The sequence below is a fragment of the Dasypus novemcinctus genome, chromosome 17 (assembly GCF_030445035.2).
Source record: "Dasypus novemcinctus isolate mDasNov1 chromosome 17, mDasNov1.1.hap2, whole genome shotgun sequence".
Lineage (NCBI taxonomy): Eukaryota > Metazoa > Chordata > Mammalia > Cingulata > Dasypodidae > Dasypus > Dasypus novemcinctus.
Window position 1 is genome coordinate 79,143,999 of NC_080689.1, and position 25,133 is coordinate 79,169,131.

The 25,133-nt window shown below is 50.7% G+C and overlaps 1 protein-coding gene and 1 long non-coding RNA gene across 2 annotated transcripts in view; one reads left to right on the plus strand and one right to left on the minus strand.

Annotated features, from left to right (window-relative positions):
• TCF7L1 (transcription factor 7 like 1) overlaps window positions 1-25,133 on the plus strand; it is a 159,044-nt gene that overhangs the window by 107,666 nt on the left and 26,245 nt on the right.
• On the minus strand, window positions 12,688-20,018 carry LOC131274029 (uncharacterized). The gene is made up of 3 exons (XR_009181234.2): window positions 19,775-20,018; window positions 15,860-16,082; window positions 12,688-12,881 (listed from the first exon to the last, which is right to left on the minus strand). It is a non-coding gene; the product is annotated as an uncharacterized lncRNA (long non-coding RNA).

Here is a 25,133-nt window from a genome sequence, read left to right on the forward strand (position 1 = left end):
GCAGCAGGGAGTATTGTCTGTGTGAGGCTGGACAGCAAGGAGGAGGGAAATGGTTAAAAATCCCATTCATCCTGCCAGAGGGGGGAGGCAGGGGAGGGGGTGGGCGCAGGGGCAGGCCCCAGCCCTGTGCTAATCTTGCTGGAATGCAACCAGTTCGGGCAGTTTCTGGCCTGGGTGTGCTGGGAAGCTGGTGCCCCCCGCCCTCAGAGGCTGGCACCCCCCACATACACCCCCACCCCTGTCCCATCTGCCTTGTATCAGCTGCTCCTTATTTGCACCAGCAAAATCTCTGAGCGGGGTGAGTTAGGCTGCCTGGGGGGGAGCCGATGGGGGTTTGGAGAACTGCCCCCTGGCCTTTACCCACAGCCCAAGGGCGGGGGGGCGGCTCTCAGGCGCTTTCCAGGTCTGCTGGGAGGGTTCGGGAGTGCACTGAGGAATGTGCAGGAAAGACCCCAAACCTGTTTGGTCAGGCTGGGAATGTCGAGGGGGGAGGCCTCCCCCTTGCAGGCACACACTGAATTATAACCACGGGGACTTCTCAGGAGTAGGGGGCTACCCTGGGGGTCAAAGAGGCACCCGCATGTGTACAAATACCGCGGTTTATGGTTTCAGGAGGGGAACCGTTCATGCGTTGCTTCTGTCCGTACAATTGTAAAACATTATGTGTATATATTAGAGAAGTTGTGAGCCTACAAAACAATCACGCATAACATTCAGGATTCCCATACACCACCCCACCTCCAACACCTTGCAGTGCTGTAGAACATTTGTTAGCAATGATGAAAGAACAGCATCGAAATCTTACTGCTAGCTGTAGTCCGTAGCTTGCGTTTAGTCTCTTTTTTTCCCCATAAACCACACTATTATTAGCCCCAGGTGTTCATTCTGTAGGTAAAACATTCTATATCTTGGTCCAGGTGGTGGATCCATAGGATTAGCTTATTCAAAATTCATTGGGCTGTACACTTGAGATTTATTATGTGCCTATATGAACCTTAGTTTAAACGGGTTTTTAAAAATCTGCTGAAGACAAAATGAAAGAAGAGAAAGAAGCAAGCCCCCTTCCGTCCTGCCAGGCCTGCGCCGACCACCGCTGCATGGGGTGGGTGTCCAAGCCCTCTCTCGCCAGTGTCTGGAAACAGAAGGACGTGGCACAGTGGCCAGGTTCTGGGGCTCCCCTCCGCAGCCCACCCCTTCGCTCGTGGGGTTTGGAGGCAGCATCAAAGGCCAGCAGGTTTAGGAAAGAACGCACCTGGAGCCAGGTCACCCCCGCGCTCACGGAGGGCCACCGCCCGGCTGCCGGCCACTGGCCACGGGCGCCCTGGCTGCCAGCCCCAGCGGCTCCCCGATGGTCCCCGGGAGCTGTGCCCGCGCCTGCCGCCCGCCGGGGACAGCACCCACCAGCACCCTGGGTTCCTGCTGTGCCGCCGCCCACCAGCATACCCAGGTCGGGAGGGATCCGCAGGGTGAATTTAGAGATGCCTTCCACCTCTGATTTTTCCATGATTTAGAATCAGGAAATGATTTTCCTCAGAGTATTTTTAGGCCATTCAGTGTCATGGTTCAGACTCTGGCTCCCCTAACACCCCGAGGTGTGAGGCCTTTGGACAGATGACTTTAACATCTCTAAGCTCCATTTCCTCGTAGGTAACACGGGAATAACCGTCCTACTGAGCTGGTAGGGAGGATGAGGGAATTAAACGAGCGGGAGGCGGGTCGTATTGTATCTGTTATCTGGGATCAAGACTAGGCTTTGTCATCTGTGTGACCCAAACCACAGGCCGCGGGGTGCCTCCAGTGCAGCACACGCTGGAGCGGGAGGGGCCCTGCGCCGGACCCCCGCGTCCGTGGAGACCCTAGAGGCCTGGCCCGCGGGGCCCCGAGCCTGCGCCCAGGGCCTTGCGCGCTTTCTCCCTCCTCGGGTGGAGGCTGCTGCGCGGGCGTGCACCCCCCTAGGCTGAGGGGGGCCGAGGAGCCCTTTGCCTGCCTGGCAGGAGACCTGCCCAGCAGGGGCTTCAGCCGCGACTCGGGGCGCACCCCTCCCATGGTGGCGAGGCCCCGGGGTACAGGACAGAAGTGGGGATGGGAGAGGGAAAAGGGGGCACCAGCAGCCGGCTGACCCTCTGCCCCGCGCGCCGACGGGACTCGCGGGACTCGCGGGACTCGGAAGCCAGGAGCTCTGAATCTGAACCTTTCCTCTCCCTGGGAGGCGTATTTGTCAAAGGAGGGGGATGGACAGGATGGCACAGTCGATTAACTCGAGGGGTTACCTCCAAGTGGCCCTGAGGCTGTGGGCCCTTTTGGACTTTTGTCTCTGGTCCCGCTGGTGAGGCTCGCTGACCTCTGAGCCCAAAGCCCCCTTCCCTCGGCACTTGTCTCCAGATGCTTTTCCTTCGGAAACTTTAGGAAGCCTTCGGTTCTAGACCAGAGCCCTGCGCCGTGTAATCGCACATTTTCCTCTTGTCGCCTGGATTCTCCGTTCTCAGGTTTCGGCCGTCACCACCCACTCCCCCGCTCCCACCTGGGCCTCCTCCTTGGGAACCCCAGTCTGTCTTCCCAGGGTACTGGGAGGGGGGTCGGCGCACAATGAGCATTTGTGGGAGGAAAGGGTGCGCGCGCAGCAGACTAATTAGCGTTCTGTCGGCCCCTGTTGATTTTCTAAAACCACCGTGTCAGGAAAGGCTCCTTCCCCGTAAACAGATTCAGACCAGGAGATTCCTCACCTAGAGGAAAATCTGGCAGCCAGTCTTTAACAAGCCCAATAAACCCGCCCCTTGTTTTTATTATCTTGGGGGTAAGTTTGCTTGGGATTCTGTATCTGTAGAAAATCTGAGCCCTTTGCTGCTGCGAGGCAAATTTTTTGCATTCATTTATCCTTTTAGTGGTTTGGCCCTATAAAGCGGAGGGCTGGCCTGAGGGGAAATTGTGAAAGAGTCCAGAGTTTGTCTTTGGGGGTAGGAACTGAACAGGCTTCTAGACGCCTGGCCCTCCAGCTTCCGTCCTGGTCGCCATCGAAAATTGCATCTCAAGGGGTGAAGAGCCGTGGGATACTGGAGACTGAAGAGTTTGGAGATTTAGCCATTTTGTTTTCTTTTTGCCTTGGAGGATAATCTTTTGGGAAAAACTTGGAGACCCTAGAGCAACACCTTTTTTTTTCCTTTTGAGTCGAGCGCAAGGCCTGGAGTCCTGGCTCGATTCATTTTTCTGAACAATGGACAAAGAAAGGCTGGTGCAGAGCCGGGAAATCCCGGGCCGTGGAAGGGGAGGAAAGGAAGGGCAGGGTTGACTGGGAGCTTGTGTAGGGTCAGGGGAGCCCCTGAGCGCTCCCCAGGAGAACCGTCGTGGCCTCCAGCATTGCACCCCCACACAGCGCTTACGGGTGGCATAAAAACCTCAGGGTTACGTCACCTGTTCCCTTCTGGGATCGCCGGCCACAGCCCCTGGAGCTCCAGCCTCCCTGTCTGGCGGGTCTTGTCCCCTCACCCTCATTCCTGAAGGCAAACACTGCTCTGTTGATGGCAATATAATCACATCAGTAAGAAGGGGTGACAGCAGCTATCGTCTTGTGCTTAGAGCCGGACACTTGGTGCCCATTTCCTCATTTAATCCTTGGGTCAGTCCTGTGAACTAGGCAGGATTTTACAGCTAAGGGGCCTGGAATTGAAGAGATACTGAGGTGTCCAGTGCATCGTAGAAGGTTATGTATGTGAGGGTAAGGAGACCTGGCCCTTGGCTAATACCTGTGGGAAAGAGGGGCCCGTGGTCGTTTCACACACGGCGAGCTCTTGCTGAGCTCTGTACCACACATACAAAGTGAAAGAGAGGATCCCTCCGCCTTCAGGAAGTTGAGTATCAGCTCAGTCTCTTCTGGGTAGGACAGGTGCTGCCCGTCGGGTACACCCTAAATTAGCAGTCCTCGACTGCCAGGTGGACCAGTAGTTCTGCTGGGATTTGGTGGTTTTATTGTGATTACTAAGCATTCGCTCTCTCCCACTTGTCACATAGACTTGTGACAGTCCTGTGCATGTCTTCTAAACTCCCGTCTGCCAATAACCTTTCTGCTGTTTCTAATCAGCATCTTTGTGGTTTATAGTTGGTGGGTGATAGTTGAATGTAGGCTTGGGTTATTATCGTTTTCAAGCACTTGTGGAGTTCTTGCCAGTGAGTGTATTTCAAAGCCAAAGTTTATGTCCACTGATATTACTAGAATTATTTAAATTCCTAAAGCCGACCGGAGAACATTAATAACAGGAGGTCCCGCAGCCCTGACCACGAGGGTGTTTGGTTTCTTTCGAGGTCCGTGACGTGGGCCAACCCCGGCTCCCCGCCTCCTGGGGCCACTCTCTGTGCAGGTGCTGAGAGCACAGACGGTCTCTGCGGGTTTGTGATGGTGGAGCTGGCAGGCCCCAGGCCCCCCGAGCCAACTGCTGGAAGGCCTGCCACGGGCGCACCCCGGCGCGGCGGCGTGGAGGAGGACTCTGCGAAACGGGGGCTGTGGGTGGCCCCGCCAGCACCCACAAGCCTTCACAGAGGCTGTGAGGACAGGAAGGCGTGCTTCAGCTGTCACCAGAAGCCAGCCTGAGCGGTCAGGCAAATAGAAGTAGATGTTGTCAAGGCCAAAAAAAGAATAGTGTGTGGGTTCAGGACTTCCTCAGCTGAGGAGATCCCTCGGCTCCCCCGAGGTGGAAGGAAGAGGGGGGTCTCTGGGGCGCCGAGGCTGCCTGCTTGGAAGAAGAGTTTGCTTCTAATCCGGGGAGAAGATATTGCTGGACCCAAGCACTTTCCCCGAGGACGCGTTAAAAAGATCCAGGGTCGAAGCCTTCAAGGAAGGTTTTTTTCCCCCCAAGATATTGCCAAAAAGGAAAGGGAAAAAAAAACAGGCAGAAGAATGAGGCTTTATACTGATGGGGGAATCACAGGGTCTCTTGGGAACTCTGAAAGCAGTTAGAGAGCACGGGCCAGGCTGCAGTCCCTGGCGTGGGTCCTGGCCCATCCTTGGATAAGTTCTCCAGCAGATGCCCTTTGGAATACCACTCAGGGCTCGAGAGAGCCATTTTACGTGGGACTGGGGCACAGGAGGGTAACAAGAGGTGTTTGCTCCTGCCGGGGCTCCAGGCATCCGGTCCCCACTGCAGACATGGGCCAGGCCAGTGGCTGCGGATCTCCAGCGAGAACAAAGCAGCCACTGCGAGGCCCATGTGCTCTTCGAGAGAGTCTCTCTCACTCGGTCTCTGTCTCGTGCACTGTGACAGTCACTCACCTGGGGAGGACCCTTGCCCGTACTTGCGCCTCTGACCAAAGGAACCCGGGGTGGTGGTCCAGCCCCTGGAAGAAGTGTGGCCACTGTCTGAACCCTCAGGATCTCAGTATCCCCCAGGCCATCTTTGAACACTGATTTGGATTTCTGAAGGTGGAAAGCAGTAGCTCAGGCCTTGAGACTCAGATGAGCTAAGGCTCAGAGCCATAGACCCTGAAACACTCAGAGCACAGGGTAACGCGGGGTGGTAGAACATGGGTGGAGGGCGGGGGCTGGAGATGGGAAGGGTGCCCACGGAGCCAGCAGAGCGTTGGGGCAGGGCAATGCCAAGGATGTGCAGGCCTGGAGGGGCTGCGAGGAGGACTGTGACAAGCCTTTTGAGAGGTCCGGGGCAGCAGTGAGGAGTCGAGGAGGCAGAGGACGACGTGGACACGTTTCAGTTTGAATGACAGGGCTTGGTGCTCATCAGGTGGCGGGGGGAGAGAACAAACAAGTTATCCCCAAGGTTTGTTCAATAGTTGGGTGGCTGTGTATCCTCGTCAGCTGCTTGTCCTGCATAACTGTTCAAGAGTGTATCCCTTTACTTTCCAAAAAGCCCCAGATTGCACGATACTAGGAAATGGAGTTAGTGATGGGTTTTGATGGGTGGGTGCAGGATTGAACGGCCAGGTATAGAGGAGGTGGTTGAAAACAAGGGACCAGGGGTTCACGAGATAGGTTGGGGCCAACCCCAAAGACAACAGCAGTCAACACGTAGATGCCCACCAACCCTGGGAGTGGGTAAGATCACACAGGGAGCAGAGCGGAGGGCTGAGGACACTGGCATTTGAGGGGATGGCCCAGGAAGCTAAGGAGTGGTTAGAAGGGGTGAGTGGGAAACCAGCTGACAGGGGCGTCCCAGAAGCAGAGGGGCTTCTGGGGATGAGACCTGAAACATGGCAGTGACCTTAGTGAGAACAGTGGCCATGGCATGGAGGCCAGATTGCAGTAGAGCCAATGGACCAGAAGATGTGGAAGGAGAGAACAGTGGGTGGAGATGACTTCCATAAAAAAACTTGTAAGGGAAAGGTGGTCCTCCCAATTGAAATTATCTGGCCAATTACACTGATTTTCCCTGCCCGTCTTTCCTTCTTTGGGTAGAAAACTGGAAATTGAGGAAGAACAAATCAATGGCCCATTTGTGCCATGATTTTTGAGTTTATTTTTTGAAGATTCTTTATTTTTATATTCCCTTCCCCCTTGCTGCTTGCACTCACTGTCTGCTCTCTGACCATTCACTGCATGTTCTTCTGAGTCTGGTTGCCTTCCCTGTAGGAGGCCATGGGAACCAATCCCAGGACCTTCCGATGTGGGAGAGAGGCACTCAGTCACTGGAGCCACCTCCGCTCCCTGGTTTGTTGTGTCTCTCATTGTCTTTTCTCTGTGTGTCTCTTTTGTTGCGCCATCTTGTTGTGTCTGCTCTCTGTGAGGGCCAGCTTGCCTTCACCAGGAGGCCTTGGGAACCAGACCCGGGACCTCCCCTATGGTAGACAGGAGCCCAATCATTTGAGCCACCCGCCTCCCATGGCTTTGAGTTTAAATCAGCATGCATTTGAATGATTATGACTGAGGACCCCTGACCTCAGAGAATTGCTGTGTAGCATGGGGCATCGAGAAATAGAACATGGACCAGTCAAGATGGTTCAAATAAAGAATCTGACCAATGTACCTACAGGTCAGCTTGTAATTGGGCCCCCAGTTCGGCTCTGTGCATTCTGGCACGTGGAGGTAAGTGTTGTCACCTAGTTCAGAGATTGCCTTCAGGGTCAGTAGAAAGGAAGGAAGTGGCAGACGCAGGGAGTCTGCAGGTCATCATATCCAGAGCTTGAACGACGCCTGATCACATCCCACAGCCTCCCTCCCACACAGCTGCTTTTGGAACGCTAAGTTCTTCAGCCAAGCTCGTGTGCAGTCTATGAGGAGAGCTGGTGTGCTCCCAGGCCACTTGGGAAACGGCTTGAGCTTCGATAAATATTTTCAGGGCTTCTATACCACCCAACCCATCTGGCCCGGCCTGACGCTGGAAATTCCATAAAGGCCACGCCCTGGATTTGATTGGAGGGGTTCAGGAATGTGTTTGCAGCCCCTCTCCCACCCAGGAAGGAGGCGTGTAATAGGCTCACGCCATTGGGAATGTTAAAGGGATAATGGTTGTGATGGTCGATTTGCCCAATACCACCAACAGGAAACACGGTTCAGGTGTGTCCTATCTAATCTCCCGCTGGTTAATTTATGACCCCGCAAGGGCTGCTCTCAGAGGATGGATTCTCCATGTTTACCAGAAACTTCCTCCGTGGGTCTTATCCATACAATGCTTCCTCTGTAATGAAGATCTATGTTCTGGGCAGCGATTTAGTCTAGGGCAGGGCCACGGTACCTGGGATAAAGTTAGCACTGAAAAATGTTTAGCAGGTGGATGCTTGCTTCAAGGGAAGAATGGACGAAAAGTGTAAAAGGGGCCACAGCCCATGGAGAGAAGCCTCCAGCAGGTAGAACAGTGTAGGAACTGCAGAAAGGCCTGTGAACATTTGAGGACCACTCTGCACAGTGGCCTCACCTGGGGGGCTTTCCTGAAATGGATGTTGTGCCCCGCCTTGGAATGGTTACATCATGATTTGGGGAGGGGGGTCAGTATTTTTAAAGCTCCCTCAAGTGACTCATTCGCCCTCTGAGGTCTCAGAAGCCCCCTTCCCATCTTGTGGTTGAAGTGGCACCGAAACTCTTCTCCCCCTAGAACATCCTTCTGTGTTCAGAGATGGAAAGGAAAGAGGGAAAGGAGAGTGTCAAAGGACAGCGCGTAGTGTGGACCCATCCTTGGCCAAGGAAGGGTGGTCCCAGTCCTGCTAGCCCCGGCACCCCTTGCCCGGGGTCTGGTGGAGATCCCCAAAGGGCTGAGTGCACACCCTCAAAGGCCCTGAAGAGGCTGGCTGGGGCAGCGCGTCATTCAAGGGAAAGCAGCAAATAGAAGCTTAGAAATGAGAGGCTGGGCATTTTGATGATAGGCTTTTACGGATGACCTTTTTTTTTTTTCCTGATTGGTTTTATCTGTCTTAATGTTTTAATTAAAAACTGATTCCTATTGCATGTATTCGCTTTTACATTTTAAAAACACATTTAGCCAAAAGAAGAAAATTAAAAATAAAAAAGCCCTATAACCTCGCCATCCAGATATAAACTCTGCTTGCGTCTTATTATATGTCATCTCTTGTCATTGCACAGGTATACCTATTTTACAAAAGTGACGTATCTTCTGCCATCATAAACAGCTCCTCCATGAGCAGTCTTGCAGCTATATTTTGTTCACATCCTTCATTATTTCCTTCGGATACTTTCCTAGAAGTGCTACAGCTTTGCAAGAGCTGACATTCACCTCCAGATAGCACAAAAACATTTACGAATTTACTCTCCCGAAACAGGGTATGTAAATGTGCCCGTGATGATTACAGGGGGAAAAAAAAGCCTTGGCCAAGTTGACAGACGTGAGGCGTTTAGCTCATTACAGAGCTCATACCTTATTTATCTTAAATTCTGCTAACATTTGGAAGTGGAGCATAGATACTTTCCTTGACTCCTTGGGTAGGTGCCCAGCCCAGAAGGCTGTTTGCCGGCTGGCCCATTAGGAGTTTCTAAGACCTTTCCCGCAGGTGGTTTTCAGTATGGCAGCCTCCTTGGCCAGGCCAGGTCCCCACAGGTCATCCGCCCGGCCTGCTGTTCTCCTGGGTGCCTGGCAAGCGCCAGGGGGCAGTGTGGAGCTGTTGGTCCTGCTCAGAACGTCTGGTTTCTGCGCAGTGAAAGTTGAATAACACAGCTATTACTTTGTTGTGTGTGATCTGACTTCTGCTGACTGGCATTCATAAGGTAGATTTGCTTAGGTGCATATTTCATCCCCTACGATTCATTTATTGCTTGCCAAAGATAACCCCACCCGTCCCAGCTCCACCCTTGCTCCGGGCCGGGGTGCGTGGGTCGTTCTGACCCTAGCCCTGCAAATGATCGGTGCGACATTGAGGGGGATGCTTCCTGTGCCTCCCCACTGCCCAGGCCTGAGTGCCCTTATCTGAGAAATGCCAGGGTAGATCAGACGACTGGTGTGTTTCTTCTTTTCCAGCACTAATATAACAAGAGATTTAAGAATAGGGCCTGGGGAAGGTTATTTAACCTCCCTGTACTTTTTTCTCTTCGTATGTGCAATGGGCATATGAATACGGCTACAGGGATTCCGTGCAATAATACGTTGGCATAGGTTGATAGAGTGCTTGGCACAAGCTAATTCACCCTTAGATATTATCTTTAAAGAAATCTGTTTACTCTTGTATGCTGACAGTTTTCTGTCCTTGGCTTTTGTACGTATTTATTTGTTTACCTGAACTGATAATAATATCAAACAGAACGTGGATTTCAGAACTGCTATAGTCTGTAGCAGGGCTTACTGCGCTACCAAGATTTCAGGGTGCCCAGGGACAGGAGAGCTGGGCTGTATCATGTTATTTTTTTAAATCAGTGTATAAACTGTTGGGGCAAAGCCAGAACTCATTGGGAGCTGATAGGCTCTGAGGTCAGTAGAGTCTTACTTGGCTGGGAGACGACTTGTTGGCCAGTCCCTCTAGCCACTGCTTTCCCAGAAGCCTGGTTAGCACCGCTCTCACCCCGGGCCAGCGCAGTTAGGGCACTGTCTGGTGACAGTCCCAGGATATGGCCACTAACTGCCTTTGGCTGCAACATTTCCACCTAGATTTGACGGAGAAGCAACGCAGGGTTGAGCATTCGCACGTCTAATTCAGTTGACCCTAAAACAGCCTGCCAGAGTCATCAAGCCCCTCTCACAAATGATACGCTGTGCCAAGGGCTGTGGGCACGCAAGGGACAGATCAGACTTGGTTCCTGCCCAGCAGCTGCGGGGACATGAGGGAGGAGAAGTGAACCGAGCTGTGAGCAGAGGGACGGCTGGGGCAGCAGGGCCCATGCTGGAACTGCAGGTGGTTAGGGGTCCAGTGCAGGGTCACGGGGGCGGGGAGGGGAACATGCCACAGCAGCCAGTGGACTGTGCTCAGTGATGGACAGATAACCAAGAGTGCGGAGGGAAAGAAGTGGGCGGTTTTCACCGAGGGTGGTCGTTAGGGTAAGAGGCAGTTTGGGGAGAAAACAGTGGCGTGTCTGAGGACCCCCTGACTTGCTGTGAGGACCCCCTGACTTGATGTACAGAGCATCTCCCCCCCCAGGTCCCAGGTGCGCCCTCACCCACGATTTGCTGTAAGTTCCTGAAGGGCCGTAAACACGTGATTCTACGACGACATTCCTCAAATGCCCGTTATTTAAATAATCTTGCCCACGCACCGCTTATGTTATTGACTTAATATTTTTCTTTAAATTGCCTCACTTCCTGCCCCCCACCTTTTTTAAAAGGTAGCTTCTTTGTAAGTAATAGTATCCAAGAAGTGAACGTTTTCATGTGCTTTGTACTTTCAATGACTATTAAAATAAAATGGGAGCAGAGCAGGTAGCTCAGTGGTTGAGCGCCTGCTTCGCATGCACGAGGTCACCGGGTTCAATCCCCAGTACCTCCTAAAAAAATAATGGTAATAAAATAAAATCCAAGATGTTTTTAACAGAATTGAGATGGGGATTGGGAATGCCCCTTCGAGGCATTTGGATAGTGTGTTGATGCATAGAAAGTATCTGGCATATAGTGTGCTCACAATAAATGCTTTTTTTTTTTTAAGGTTTATTTATTTATTTCTCTCCCCCCTTACCCTGCCCCCCGCCCCAGTTGTCTGTTCTCTGTGTCTTATTTGCTGCGTCTTCTTTGTCCGCTTCTGTTGTTGTCAGCGGCACAGGAATCTGTGTTTCTTTTGTTGTGTCATCTTGCTGTGTCAGTTCTCCCATGTGTGCGGCACCATTCCTGGGCAGGCTGCACTTTCTTTCGCACTGGGTGGCTCTCCTTATGGGGCGCACTCCTTGCGCGTGGGGCTCCCCTACGCGGGGGACACCCCTGCGTGGCAAGGCACTCCTTGCGCGCATCAGCACTGCGCGTGGGCCAGCTCCACACGGGTCAAGGAGGCCCGGGGCTTGAACCGCGGACCTCCCATGTGGTAGACGGACGCCCTAACCGCTGGGCCAAGTCCGCTTCCCTAAATGCTTATTTTCTACCTTCCAGTCTCCCATCAGCATCTCCTGTGCCCCTCACTTCAGTCTGAATGCAGAACCGTTTTGCTGGGTAGCCTGTGTGTGTAAACACACACACACTCAAAGGATTCAGGAACCAGAGCCTGGGAGCGTTTCTCAGGAGTGAGGTGTCTGGGTGGCCCTACGGCTCACCTGAGGCGTCTCCCAGAACTGCCCACCTACAGGGGAGTTTTCCTGCTTCCTGAGGCCCGGGACGTGTTGGCTTTGGTGGGGGCTGGGTGGGCGGGGGTTCTGGAGAGAGGCTGGAGGGCCGCTCCAGGCAGCCTGGCTCTTCTTTTGTGTTGTGTGTTTTACTGGCTCAAGATAAGGGCTCTTCCTGTCCCCTCTTGATTACACACAGATCCTGCTTCCTTTCTCCTCAATACCTGGGATACTTTCCAGCTTCTCCTCCCACGGGGGAAAATCCATAAACTTCAGGATTCCCAGGCCTGCTTTTGGTCAGTGGACTTTCTGCAGATCAGTACTGATTTTGCAGTCTGGCCACATTCTTTTGTGGCTCCTTCACCTCAGGCTAGGAAACTGAGTTCCTCAGTGTAGGAGAGAGAGAATCGTCCCCAGGCTCCTCCTCTCCTGACAGACTATGTGCATCTACCTCCTGGCTCAAACGAGGGAAGAGAGATAGCACCTTGCAGGTCAGTTCTGATCAGTTAGTAGCTGCCTGGTATACTGTGTTGAGAAAGAGTCTGAGGTCATACCCAACATTAGGAGGGCAGAGTTCCATGATCTCACGGGCACCAAGCAGGGGAGGAGTTGGTAACACCCGTGCCCTATATTTGCTATCCCAAGTTTCCAAGATCAGAATGAAGCATCTAGAAAGCAAAAGTACCTTTGAAGTCATACCGTAAAAGCCCAAAGCCAACTCAAACACCAGCTAGTTCAGTGACCTTGAGCTAATCTAGGTGCTTCCGAGAGCCTCAGTTTCCCCATTTTAAAAATGAGGATGATGAAATGAGCTTTATCTTCATTCAGGTGTCATTGAGATCAAATGAGATAGTATAAAATGCTTTAAAAAGTAAAATGACAACCAAGTGTATCTGCCCTCATGACCCAGCTCGGATGCCACCTCCAATATGAAGCCTTCCAGTCTTTCCTCGGTAAGTCCTGTCCACTCTGACCCCTTTCTTCTTTGGGCCTATCATTTGCTCACTTCTATTCTAGTTGTTTATGCACTTTTAAAAAATACACACACACACACACACACCCTGCCGTGGTGTAACACACACATAAACAGCCACCTTTATTTATGAGGTGCTTGCCAAATATTTATGGCACGATCTGTCCAAAGTTATCACTCCATCCTGATCCGTTGGTAGGCGGTTCTATGAGAATGGGAAGCCACCTGCTAATTCCAAATAGCACAGTTTCATGGTTTAGATGTTTCTCAGGAGGAGTGAAGAGTAGACTGTAAGAGATGGGGAGGGAGACAGGAGCAGAGGTGATGGTTATAGAGAGGGGATTTGGGACCCTTACTCTCCATCCACCACCTGTTCTTTGAGATGGACAGTGGGCACTTTATCGGTCTGACAAAGTGCTGCATCTAGCAGCCACCTCTTTCTACCTGGATTGCTACCTCCAAGGTCCCCCTGGAACAGACACTGAACTGGGGGCAGGAGATCAGAGGCTGCCAGGGCTGCTGCATTGGCCCAACCACAAAACAGGGAGCACCTGGATTTGAAAAAGGTATGGAATCTTCGGTGACCAACCAAGGTGGGAAACAGCTAAAACATTTAAGGAGAGTCTGAGGTTTCAGGCGGGGTAAACTGAAGAAAGGGGTTTGGGAATGAACATAACAAGTTTAGGGGGTGACTTTTAATATCTTTGCTTCTTGTTGCTAAGATACAATACATGTCATTTAAATATTCCAAACAAATAAGAAAAAAAATGCAAAGAAGAAATTTAAAAAAAAAAAGGCCCAATATGCCCAGTGATAACTTTCTGATGACTGCATTTCTAAATTCTGTGACTCGCTTTCCCTACTGAATGGTTTGTCCTAGACATTTATTTGGGTCAATAAATGTGGATCAACCAAGGAATACACAAGGAGAACCTGAAACCACAGGGAGAAGGCAAGGGACATATTTTAGTTTGCTAAGGGTTGCCAATGCAGAAATAACAGAAATGGGCTGGCTTTTATAATGGGGGTTTATTAGGGTAAAAGCTTACAGTTTCAAAGCTCTGAACATGTCCAAACCAAGGCATCATCAAGAGATGCTGTCTCACCAAAGGTCGGCTGCTGGCGAGCCTGGACTCCCACTGTGTGACAAGGCAACATGATGGCTTGTCTCTGCCCCCTTCTCCACTTTCTCCCTGAGCTCATCAGGGGCCATCAGGCATTTGGTTCATCTCTCAGCCTTAGGGACTCTCTTTCTCAGCCTCTGGGCTGCAGGCAATCCTGGAGCCCTGTCTCACATGGCAGGATAAAATGGCAGCTCTCCTCCTCTGTGTGTGTCTACATGTTTCTCTCGTTTATAAAAGGCTCTAGCAAGAGGGCCCAAGACCAACCCTGGGTCATTCCTCACTGAAGTACTCCAATCAAAGGCCCCCCCAACTGAATCCAATCCAATCCAAGGGTCCCACCCCCACAGGAATGGATTAACCCCAAGAACACGATCTTTTCTGGGATTCACAAAAGCTTTAAACTGTCACAGGAGGAGAGAATTTCAGGGAAGAGCAGGTTGAACCTGAGTGATGCCCACAGGATGTGGCAAGTAACAGGTCACTGGCCTTGACTTTTTTCTAAAGTCGCCAGTGGTCTTGCAGTAACAGAGACAGTGGAGTGACTGGCACAGAAGGCAGATGCCTGAAGGCGGTGAGAACATGGAAACAGCCTGTGTAGACGGCTGGGAATGGAAGGAGGCTATCTAGTCCCCACCAGCTTTCCCTGCTCCCCCAGCTGTGAGCAGCAGCTTCCGGGGCTTTCCCTCACCCAATCCTGCCTCTGCTCCATCCTCTCCTGCCTCAACAGGTTGGAAGCCCACTTCCTCTTTGCCACACAACAGCTTTCTTCTCTCTTTCAAATCACTACCCAGACAGATATCTCCCAGCCTCACAACAAGATAAGTGCAAGTTGAAGCGACATCCAGCTTCCATGTCCCCTGCTTTCAGTCTGGAACACTCAGTACGTTGCTAACACAGCATGGGCAAGGGTTTGGGGGAAGAACGCTCTCATGCATTGCCAGTAGCTACGTGGATGCTGGGAAACTTGATAACACTCTTCCAAACCTAAGTGTACATATCTTTGATCCAGTAATTCCTTTCACAGCTGGAATTATATGTCTCCTACAACTATATTCCTACACGAGCAAAATGACGAGTTCAAGGATACTCATTGCAGCAAAAAGGCTGGGAACCATCTCCACGTTGGTGCATGTGGGACTCTTCCATAAATCACCTCCACCTAGCAAATGACGCGCAGCCACTGAACAGAACGGAATGGTGTGGACCCACCTCTAATGCATTGGCAGGTGAACAGAGTGGAGGCACAGGACAGAGAACGGAGTTGAAAACTGTTGGGCAGAAGCTGTTTGCTCTTTCCACTAAACCTGAGCCTGCAAGTCAGTGGGGGCCAGGGCAGGTGCTCTAACCTGCTTGTTTAAAGGTGGGGAGAAGGCACTGCCAACATCAGACAAGGTAGTAAAGAGACACAAAACAAAAGTGGGGAAGAAGGAGGGCTGGGCAGCCAAAGCCTGATCCTGCAAAGAAGCTTCTCTAGGTGGGCTCCTGGCCAGGCAGGGAGCACAGCCCAGGCAGAGAGGCAGCTCGGGCCTGGGGAAACGAGGACCCCTAAGCAGTTTGGCGCATTTTGCCTTTTTTCCAAAGGCCTGCATCTCTCCAACAGTCTCCTTCCAGTGCAGCCCAGAGTGGCCTCGCCCACCTGGTTCTCTCAGCGCGGGGGGTAGGGGGGGGCCGAGCTCCCCTGCCCCTGCTCAAAGGAGCAAGCTGCTGCTGGAAAAGAGACTTAGTCAAGAGCCAGCACCAGACCACGTGTGCCCACCTCCACCCGCCCGTGGACGTCGCCGACGTCCCAGCAGGCCTGAGGCCCCCTCGGCTCCTGCCCCCAGGCAGCGGAGGGGGGGCCGGCTGGGCCCGGGCCAACAGTCATCATCTCTCCCAGTTTCGCCTTCAGCGACCTACCGTGGTTGAAGTCCGCCATTTTGGGAGTATTTACACCAGGGATACCAGCAAAGCACAGGGAAATCAGACCTTTTTTTCCCCCCTGAGAGAAGCAACTGTTGAACATTTGCCAGCACAGGCCAGCACTGGAACTCGCTCCCCACAGAGCACCCATAGTGAGTGAGCGGCCAGACTCTGCTTGTTAGCCCTTCCCTGCCCACTGAACAAAAACAACTAAACCCCATTTCCCAAGAAATCACTCCTTACCCAGCACTGGGCTTGGGCCTCTCCTGAGTGGTTGGGATACGAATGTTGCCAGGTAGCAGGTGCTGGAATTCCCATTTTACAGGTGACGGGTTCTGGAAGGCGAGGCAGCTTCTCCAGGCACGCCACTTGTGTGTTCAGCTAGGACTCCAACTTTTTGTTTTTTGAGCACCTCCGTGCAGTAATCGTGGTACGTACAACGAAGAGAGACACTTCCAGGAACCTGCTGCAGTTTGGACAGATACATGCATTTGATTTTTGACAATTTAATTGAATTTTTTGACAAAAGGTCATCTGGTCCAGTCCCCAGCCTTCTGGCTGATAAAGTAAAGCATCTCCCCCTTAGAGGCGATGTGAGTGAGTCCATGGAGGTTAGGAGGACGCTGGAACTCCTGGACTTTTGCTCCCCATACACTTTTCTCAACCACTAAAAATTAGGGAGTCCATTTTTGAAAAACAAACCTTAGGTCACGTCTGCTCCGGCAAAATTGCCAGATTTCTACAAAATGGGAGGGGAAGAGAAATAGTTTGCGGTTAGCCAGGGAAGAAAGGGAATTATTTGGGGAAAGGGGGGCGGGGCACGAATGTTTACAGTAAACTGAAACCTAACCAAGCCACTCTTATTTTTGGGTTTCCTGTTCATTCAAGAAATATGTTTGGTGCACAGGAGGGCTCCAAAAATATTTGTCAACTAAGTGCTGTGACAGGTGCTAGCGAGAAAAAAAGTCGCGTCCTTAGTTTAAAACGCAAACGTCATTCTAAGTAACTTCTCCCACATAAAATCTTGTCTGGCATAGAATTTCAAAGTAGTTTATCTGAGGACGTTAAGAAGTCACTAATTGATGCTATTTGTAAGGACTCATCCATCAACAAAACTCAACAAATCACATGAGAAAAACAAGTATGATGGTGTTGGGAACTTAGTTTCATTCACGAAGCTGAAAGCAAGGTAGAAACTACACATTTTGCAAAAAGAAAATAAGGGATAAAGGTGTAAGCCTTGTTTTTTTTAAGTGTTTGCTCCTGGAACTTTGTCTCATCCATCTAGTTTGGGAACCAGTTCTTCTAACACTTCCCTTTTATCTTAATTTGTCCCACTTGGGAAAGCTTTTTGGTCTTCCCACTCAGGAATTGATTGCTCAGAGTCAGTAGTTGTCTCGTGTGTGAAACCAGGGTTGTCCAGGAAGGCGAACTTGGCTGGGGGGGTGGGGGGCAGTTTGTGTGTGTGTGTGTAAATTTATTTTTATATCCATGATAGAAATCACTGTTAATGCAAGACAATTACTACAATAACAGTGAATCCACTTTGGTACGTGGTTACAATTCCCTGTTATGTTTGTTCGTTCCTCAATCTTGATGGATTTGGGACGATGTCCGCTGTGACGGCTTCAGGCTGAGAAGGGACGTCGTTTTATGGGGCAGAGGAATGGAATTGCTTTGCTTATAGCTGAAGGTGCTCCTTGCTTTTGGGATGGGGCTGGCCCCTCTCCATGGTTCCGTTAGTTGTCCAGGGCGTGTTTGAGGTACTGGAGAGTTGGCTGCTTACCTGCTGGGTTTCCGGACTCAACGCATTGGTTGAATCCAAGGGCTTTAAGTCCCTGAGACGAATGCATAACAAGTATATTGAAAATTAGAGGTTCAAATAAAAGAAATAGAAGAATCATGATGCGGTGACCTACAGACAAGTGTAGCTGTGTTATTATATATTGGGTAAATAGTTTTTCATGTATTCCCAGATCAAACTGAGGGGGTGTTGATTTTGTGTGGCTGTGTAGCTTGCCTGTGGTTGTCCAGATGTCCTTAGGGCCCTCAGGAGCACTTTTTTTATTGAAGTATATCATTCATACATAAACATACATAAACAATAAGTGCATAGTAAAAGTGGTGGACTTACAAAACAATCATGCACATGTGTAGAATTCTCATACAACAGCCCTTCATCACACACCACACCATGGTGGACCATTTGTTACAGGATTATAAGAGAGTGTCATCAGACTATTTCCACCAACCATGGTTCATAGTGTGCATTTGGCACACTTTTTCCATACCCACCCCTCACCCCCCCGTTATCAACACATCTTTGGCATTGATGCAAGAATATTACAGTATTTCTGTTAACCACAGTCCATAGGTCACACCAATTGTATTTTTCCCATGCTTGGGAGCACTTTTATTTGTGGCATTTTGAGGAGTCTGGCTGAGACCTACATAAGCATTACCTCTGGAATAACCTCCCAACTTACTCTGAAACCTCTTAGCCATAAAAACTTATATTTATTTAATATTTCCCCCTTTTGATCAAGGGGGATACCTCAGGGCCAGGGTGGCTCATCCCTGGGAGTCATGTCCCATGTTAGGGGGAAGGTAATGAGTTTATCTGCAGAGTTTGGCTTAGAGAGAGGCCACCTTTGAATAGCAAGGCTTTCAGGAGGCAACTTTTAGGCATTAGTTATACTTAGGCTTAGTTTCATATTTACAGGAATAAGGTTCATAAGTGCAATCATTAAGATTGTAGGCTTGGCTTATTAGCCTGTTTCCTTTATTAGGCAAGGCTTATATATTCCAGAGCTTTTGGTCATCTTATTTGAGAAAGTCGCAGGACTTTCCAAGAATATTTTGTTAGCTACTGGGCAGGTCTCTATCTAGCCAGAAAACATACCTATGGCAATAAAATATATTTATATCCTATCGACGGATGTAGCTATATAGGGCTGGAAAAGGGGTTAGAATTTCCCTAAGAAGCAAAGATATTCCAGACAGGGGGACCAGCAGAGTTTAGTAAGAACTTCAACGTGGCTGATGATGGTTGGGGAAAAACAGGATGGAAGCCAGAAGACTTGATTAGCATTGGCTTGCTGGTCAAGTTGGGAGCTTTAATATCTTGATCCCGGCAACCAACCAGGGGAGGATTTTAAGGCGGCCAGAGATCAGCTTAGCTAGTTTTTAGAAGGCTAACTCTCATAGGAAGTTGGAAAGCCAGTTGTATGAAAAATGATAGGTTCCCAAGGGTGGAAGAATGGAGAGTAAGGAGAAATTGATAGTTGCTTCAATTTTCACTTATGATACAGTTGTTCATGTTAAAGACCGCCTTTGCAAGGAGGAGGAGAGCCTTTTGGAGCACAGTTTGGTCGCCGTCAGGTGGAAAGACGTCTGCCTGAAGAGCTGGGGTGTTCATCAGCCTTCGGCCTGGAGGTGGTTTCGTTTTCTTGGCTTCATTAAACCATGGGGTTGACTGGCTCGTGATTGTGAGGCCTGGGAAGTCTAAATCAAGGTGTCACGCAGGCGATGCTTTCTTCCCAGAGACCGGCGCTCTGGGGCCAGCTGCCTGCGATCCGGGGTCCTGGGCTCCTCTGTCACACGGCAGCACGCAGGGCCGCCTGGCCTCTCACTTGCTTCTCGACGGCTTCGGTTGGCTTTCCACGTCCGGCTGCTCCCTCTGTGGCTTTTTTCTCTCTCTCTGACCTTGCTATAAGGCCTTCAGTAATAGGATTAGACCCCCTCCTGGGCCACACCTATCTGAGATAACCTAATCAAAAGGTCCCATTTACAAGGGTTCCCACCCACAGGAATGGATTAAGCTTAAGTGCAGGTTTTTCAGGGTGCAGCACTCCAAACCCCACACCCCTTGTTTTCCCGGGCCGCACCCCGCTGAGAGGGAGGTCTGGGAAAGCCGCGGGCTCTGTTAAAAGGGACTGTGTCTCAGGGTCACCACGTTGCATTGGCGGGCCCTTGGGGTCCACAGACGCGGCAGGCCCGCGCCCCTAAATGGGTAGGCCCCGGCACCCCCCGCCAAAGCCTAAAAACCGTCAGGACTGCAAAGCTAGAGAAAAGGGCTCTTTCTGCGCCAGGCACATCCCGCTCCAAGTCCGGTCGAAGGAGAGGCGGAGGGGATTCTGGGGGGTGGTGTTTCCTCACCCGTGAAGTTTTTGGAGATGACTTGTTTTTCTTGCTTCCGACTGTTTGGGGGCCCCTGGTGCTCCGTGTGTAACATGAGGCTTTGTTTCCTTTCGCCCGGGCCCCGTTTCGAGGCTTTTCTGTGAAGAGCCCTGAATGGGGAGAGGGTGGGCATCACCGGGGACCCAGCCCGTGGGTGAGTGACAGGAGAGTCCCGGCCCCAGCGCCGCGCACCGCGGGGTGGGGAGGCCCGGGAGGGGCCCTCCCTGCCCTCGGGAGCCGAAGGGTTAATCCCCGGAGCTCATTGGCAGTTCTGCCGCGCCCAGGGCATGCTGGGATTTCCTCCCAGCTGTTTCACATCACGAAGATTTGTGCGTTGGGGAAATTCCAGAGCACAGCTGCAGTTAATCTGCTGTTGAGACTCCACACCGGGGTTCTGGGAGACGGGCTCCCCGCCTCCCGCAGGAGCAGGCCTCTGCCGTCTGGCGAGAGCAGCCTTCCCAGGGGCCAGTTCCCAGGCCCCCCCCCCGAGGCAAGCAGAGACAGCCCACCTGGTGGCTGCGCACGCCCGGGAGGGCACGGGGTGGGGCGGGGGGCCCCGAGAAGCAGAAGGAGACCCAAAACATAAGGAAAGGAGGAGCGGCTTATTAGCCAAAATAACCTCGAGGGCAGCCCTTGGTCCGCAGCCACGGAGAGCTTGTGCTCAGTGTTGAGAATGCCGGAGGACGGGCATTCCACAGTACAACCCCGCGAGCACGCGGGGCTGGGGGGCACCAGATGTGGTTGGCAGGAGTGTTTTGACAGTACGCTCTCACACAGTCTGTACCAAATGTAGAAAGGTGGTGTGGGGGGGTGATAGACGGGAGCCCCCGTGTGATGCCAGGCATGTTCATTTTGTACGTTCACAACTTGTGCTGTGCACTTATTGTTTATGTATGAATGATACACAGAAATAATAAATTACAAAAGCACGTAACCATTGGACATTTAATATTGTTCCTTTCCCCTCTGAACTTTTATTTCTTAACTTCCGGTAACATTTTACACGAACGTACTCTATTTTAGTCTTAAAAGTATTTTATCAATCGCTAATATATCTATAGGTATAGAAATAGAAATTTGTTTTAAATTTCCTGTGATTATTACGCCCTAAATATTTAAAACTTTTCTTCTGGATTAAGTTGTTGTGACAATTAGTAGCAGTATACAATTGAACAAAACACCATAAATATGTATAAATTTTTTAAAATTAATATTAAAGATATTTTTTTAAATGAACGCACAAGTTACTATTTAGTGTAAGAAAATCCATGACTATAATACATTTCATGAATAAATCAGAGAAACCACATGACCGTTCTGTGAGAGAATTCAACAACCATTCTAATGAAAGCAATGTGAAAATAGGAATAGAACCATCGTTCCTTAACAAGGTAAAGACGCGTCTGGACCGCTGCCTCACCGAGTTCTCTGTGAGCTACAGGGCAGCATTTCCCCGGAATGTGCTCCGTGGATCCCGGACCCAAAAGAAGAGTGTTCCAGGTCCACTAGGGTTGAGAAACACGGCGTTTCTGGCCTCTGAGAGAAGCTCAGCAGGAAAGAAACCCGTCTCTACTTCCTTGCCTGTAAATGGAACATAATACCTGCCATTTGGGTTTGGGTTTTTTGTCCTTTGTTTTTCTAGGGTCAAAATAATGTGCTTATCCTGGCGATAGCACTCCTCCTTAGCTAAGCGGCAGCTGTCATTGCTGCTGGCCGTCGCATTGAGGCCACACGGGTGCCATGGTTTACATTCCGATGGGCAGCTCCTGGAGGGACCACCTTTGACACATCTTCACCAGGTGCCATAGCCCAGCCTCGTGTGGCAACTCGGATGGAGCCCAGACTGGCCTTGGAGAAGCCAGCAGTTTAATTCACCCGCATACCGTTACCGCGCGAAGAACGGAGGCCGAGCCTTCTCAGATCTCACTCAGCTTGACGGACCCCCCCTGCCCAAGGCCGCGCTCCACCAGCCAGTGGTTCTCCTGGGTGGCTGCGCTGCGGGGCCCCGTGTGAATGAGCCAAGGCCAGCTTTTCCCACTGGACGCCGGGCTCGGCCCCACGTAGAAACTCCCCACTGTCCCACCACCTCCAGTCTTCCGTGCCCAGGTGGGGATTGCAAGGGGCATCTGCTGGCCCCAGCTGCCCCTTTAGTTAGTTATTTTATTAACAACTTTATTTCAAATTCTCACGCTGTCCTTTTTAAATACATATAGTCATATTTTTACTGAAAACATCTTTAGTGGGGGGGTAAACCATAGCAGCAACAATCCTGACAAAAGCTTAACCATCCTTTCTCAGTCCATTCAGTCCTAGGTAATTAATATGTGTTCCACTCCCTCTTGTGTTAGCATTCTCGCGCACACATTGCCTTCTTCTCGTGCTCTTTTTTTTCTTTTTCTGTTTTTAAGAGTAAACTTGATTTTTAGAGAAGTTTTAGATTTACAGAAAAATTACACTGAAAATATAGGGAATTCCTATACACACACGTGCGCACATCCCCACTGTTTCCCCTTATTAACATCTTACGTTAGTGTGGTACGTTTTCTGCAATTGATGAAGCAAGCTGAAGCATTGCTACTAAGCACTGTCTACAGCAGGGGTTCTTAGCCTTTTTTGTTCCCCAGACCCCTTTGCCAGTCAGGTGAAAAGCGCAGATGCCTTTCTAAGTCTACACTATCCGGTGTATTATTGAATAAATATATCACACACATACCACACGTACCCACAAGAATAACGTTTTTTTGAATTTCAAATCAAGCTTACGGAACCCTTGTTAAGAACCCCTGGTCTACGGTTTATATAATGGCTTACACTTTGTGCTGGACAGTGCCATAGGCTTTGACAAATGTGTAATGTCAGGGGTCTGTCCGTCAAGCATTATCATGCAGGACACTCTTGCTCCCTTGCTCAGAATTGCAATCCAGAGCCATCCCATGGCCAAGCTGCAGGGGTTTCCCCTATTCCCAACACTTGTTTTGAAATCTGAAAAAAGGCAGAAACATAGAAAGGGGAAAGTGGCAATCGTCCTAGTCCACCTGGCAGAGTGAATCTCTCTGCAGACACAGGCAGACAAACCCACCCGACACCCCCAGAAGAGGCTGGCATAGGGGGTGGGCTGGCCGAGACTCGTGCTCTTCCCAGAGCTGCCTTTCTTTCCCCTTCCCTGCGCTCTCCAACATAGCTGTCCCGGGCCAGACTTCAGTGCAGAACAGGGCGAAAGATTCTCACCTGCCCCTGAGCGTCCAGGTCTCGGTTAAAGTCAGAGAGCGTAAGAGTGGATCCGAAGGCGGTGTGGTCTTCACCAGAAGCCCGAGACCTTCTGTTAGGTTGGTCGAATGCCAAGCACTTGGCAAGCAACAAAGCTGGTAACTGTTTTCATTATCAGCCCTTACTGAGAACGCATGTCTGTGTTTCTGTGCATGTCTGTACCTTGGAATCCTCAGTTCCAAGGCAGACAACCCCGCCTGGAGCTCCGTGTGTTGGTTTCCAGCTCCTTAGCCACTAGACCAGGGGTCTCACTAGGGGTGATTTTGACCCCCCAGGAGACATTTGGCAAAATCTGGGAACATGGCTGATAGTTGCATCTGGGTGGAAGAAGGGGCACTGCTGGCATCTTGTGGATAAGAGAGGCTGCAGCTGAAATTGAAAAACCATGGAAACATTTAGGCTGTTGCTTCTAGAGAAACTGAGCGTGACGTGCAGCACTTGGGTGGAAGCTCTGGCCACCCCAGGTGTCTCTACAGGAAAGCCTTGATGTTTGTGTGTTCGTTCAGCTTCTGGGTGACTGGATAGGCCACTGCTATTTGGTAAAGGAGAGCGAAACCCCATTGTGGCAGTCAAGATTATTTTATGACTCCCCAAAAGAGAAATTTCATGTTTTTGAACTAATCTATTCCTGTGGGTATGATGCCCTTCGATTGCATTAAATTCGGTTGACAGTCCCTTGATTAGATGACTGGATAAGATCACTTTAGGGCTTTTGATTGGACTATGGCACTGAGGCATGAGCCAGCTTGGGTTTCCACCCTCTTACTGGGTCTGAAATGAAGGAAGACACAGGGGAGTGAGTGTGGCTCTGGTTTCAGCACAGGGTTCCCACATACAAGGTCCCAGGTCGAATCCCCAGTACTTCCTTAAGGAAAAAAAAAGAGGGAGACAGACACAGGGAAAGGAAGCTGCCGTTTTTTATCCTGCCATGTGAGAGAGGACTAGAGGATCGTTTAAGCATGAAGACGCCAAGAGACTGGGCCCACAGAGCAGCTCAGGAGGAAATGAGCCCTGCCATATGCCTGCTAGCTCACAGCTGAACTCAGGAAGCAGAGGAGCCAAGACTGATAGAGGAGGCCTAGAAGGAGACAAGCCCTGTGCCTGGGCGCGCACAGCTGAGCTCTGGGAGCTCCGAGGGACGGTGAGCCCTGAAGGGAGGGCTGGGACCTCAGCAGAGATCATCCGCCAGTTTGCTTTCCTGCATGTCCAGGCAACAGAGTCAACAGTAGCTCGCTTGGTGAGAAAGCACCTCTGTGGCACCTCGATTTGGACTTTCCATGATCTTGGAACTATAAACTTTTACCCATAATAAATCCCCTCTGTAAAACCCATTTCTGTTACCTTGGCAGCTCTTTTGCAAACTGAAACACCTGTCAAAGCAAAGGAAAGGTCAGGACAGGGTGTGAGGGGGGAGTAAGTGTTTAAGATGGTGGTGGTAAGAAAAGCTTTAGATTGAGTCATGTACCCCAGAAAAAGCTAGTTCCTATTCTTAATCTCATTCCCATGGCTGTGGATGCATTGTAAACAGGACCTTTTGGAGATGTCCTTTTTGTTGAGGTATGGCCAACCAAATCAGGGTAGGTCTCAGTCCTGTTACTGGAAGCCCCCTAAAGAGAACACCGTGGGGAAAGGATGGAAACCCGAAGCCAGCAGGAACCTGGAAGAGAAAGGAAAGGACATCACCGCGTGACGGGAAAGCCAAGGAACCCAAGGATTGCCGGCCAGTCGGAATGCTGCCGACCCAGCCTCCAAACCCGCACACCAGTAGATCCCTATTGTTTAAACCAACCAACCCATTGTGTGGTGCTTGTCATAGCAGCCTGGAAACAAGGGCAGACGGTATAAGGGAAATTGTGGGCGTTGAGGTTTGGAGACCTGGGCTCCAGCTCCAGCTCGCACACGTAAAGTCGGGCAAGTCACTTAGCCTGTATTTGCCTCCATTAGTGATAGGAAAATTGGGCGTTGTGATTGTTGTGAAGACGAAACTGGGTGAAAATGCTTTGAAAGCTCCAAACGTAAAGAAAATAGTGTTATTCGTGGAGAAAATGAGTTTTGACTAATACCAGTGTTA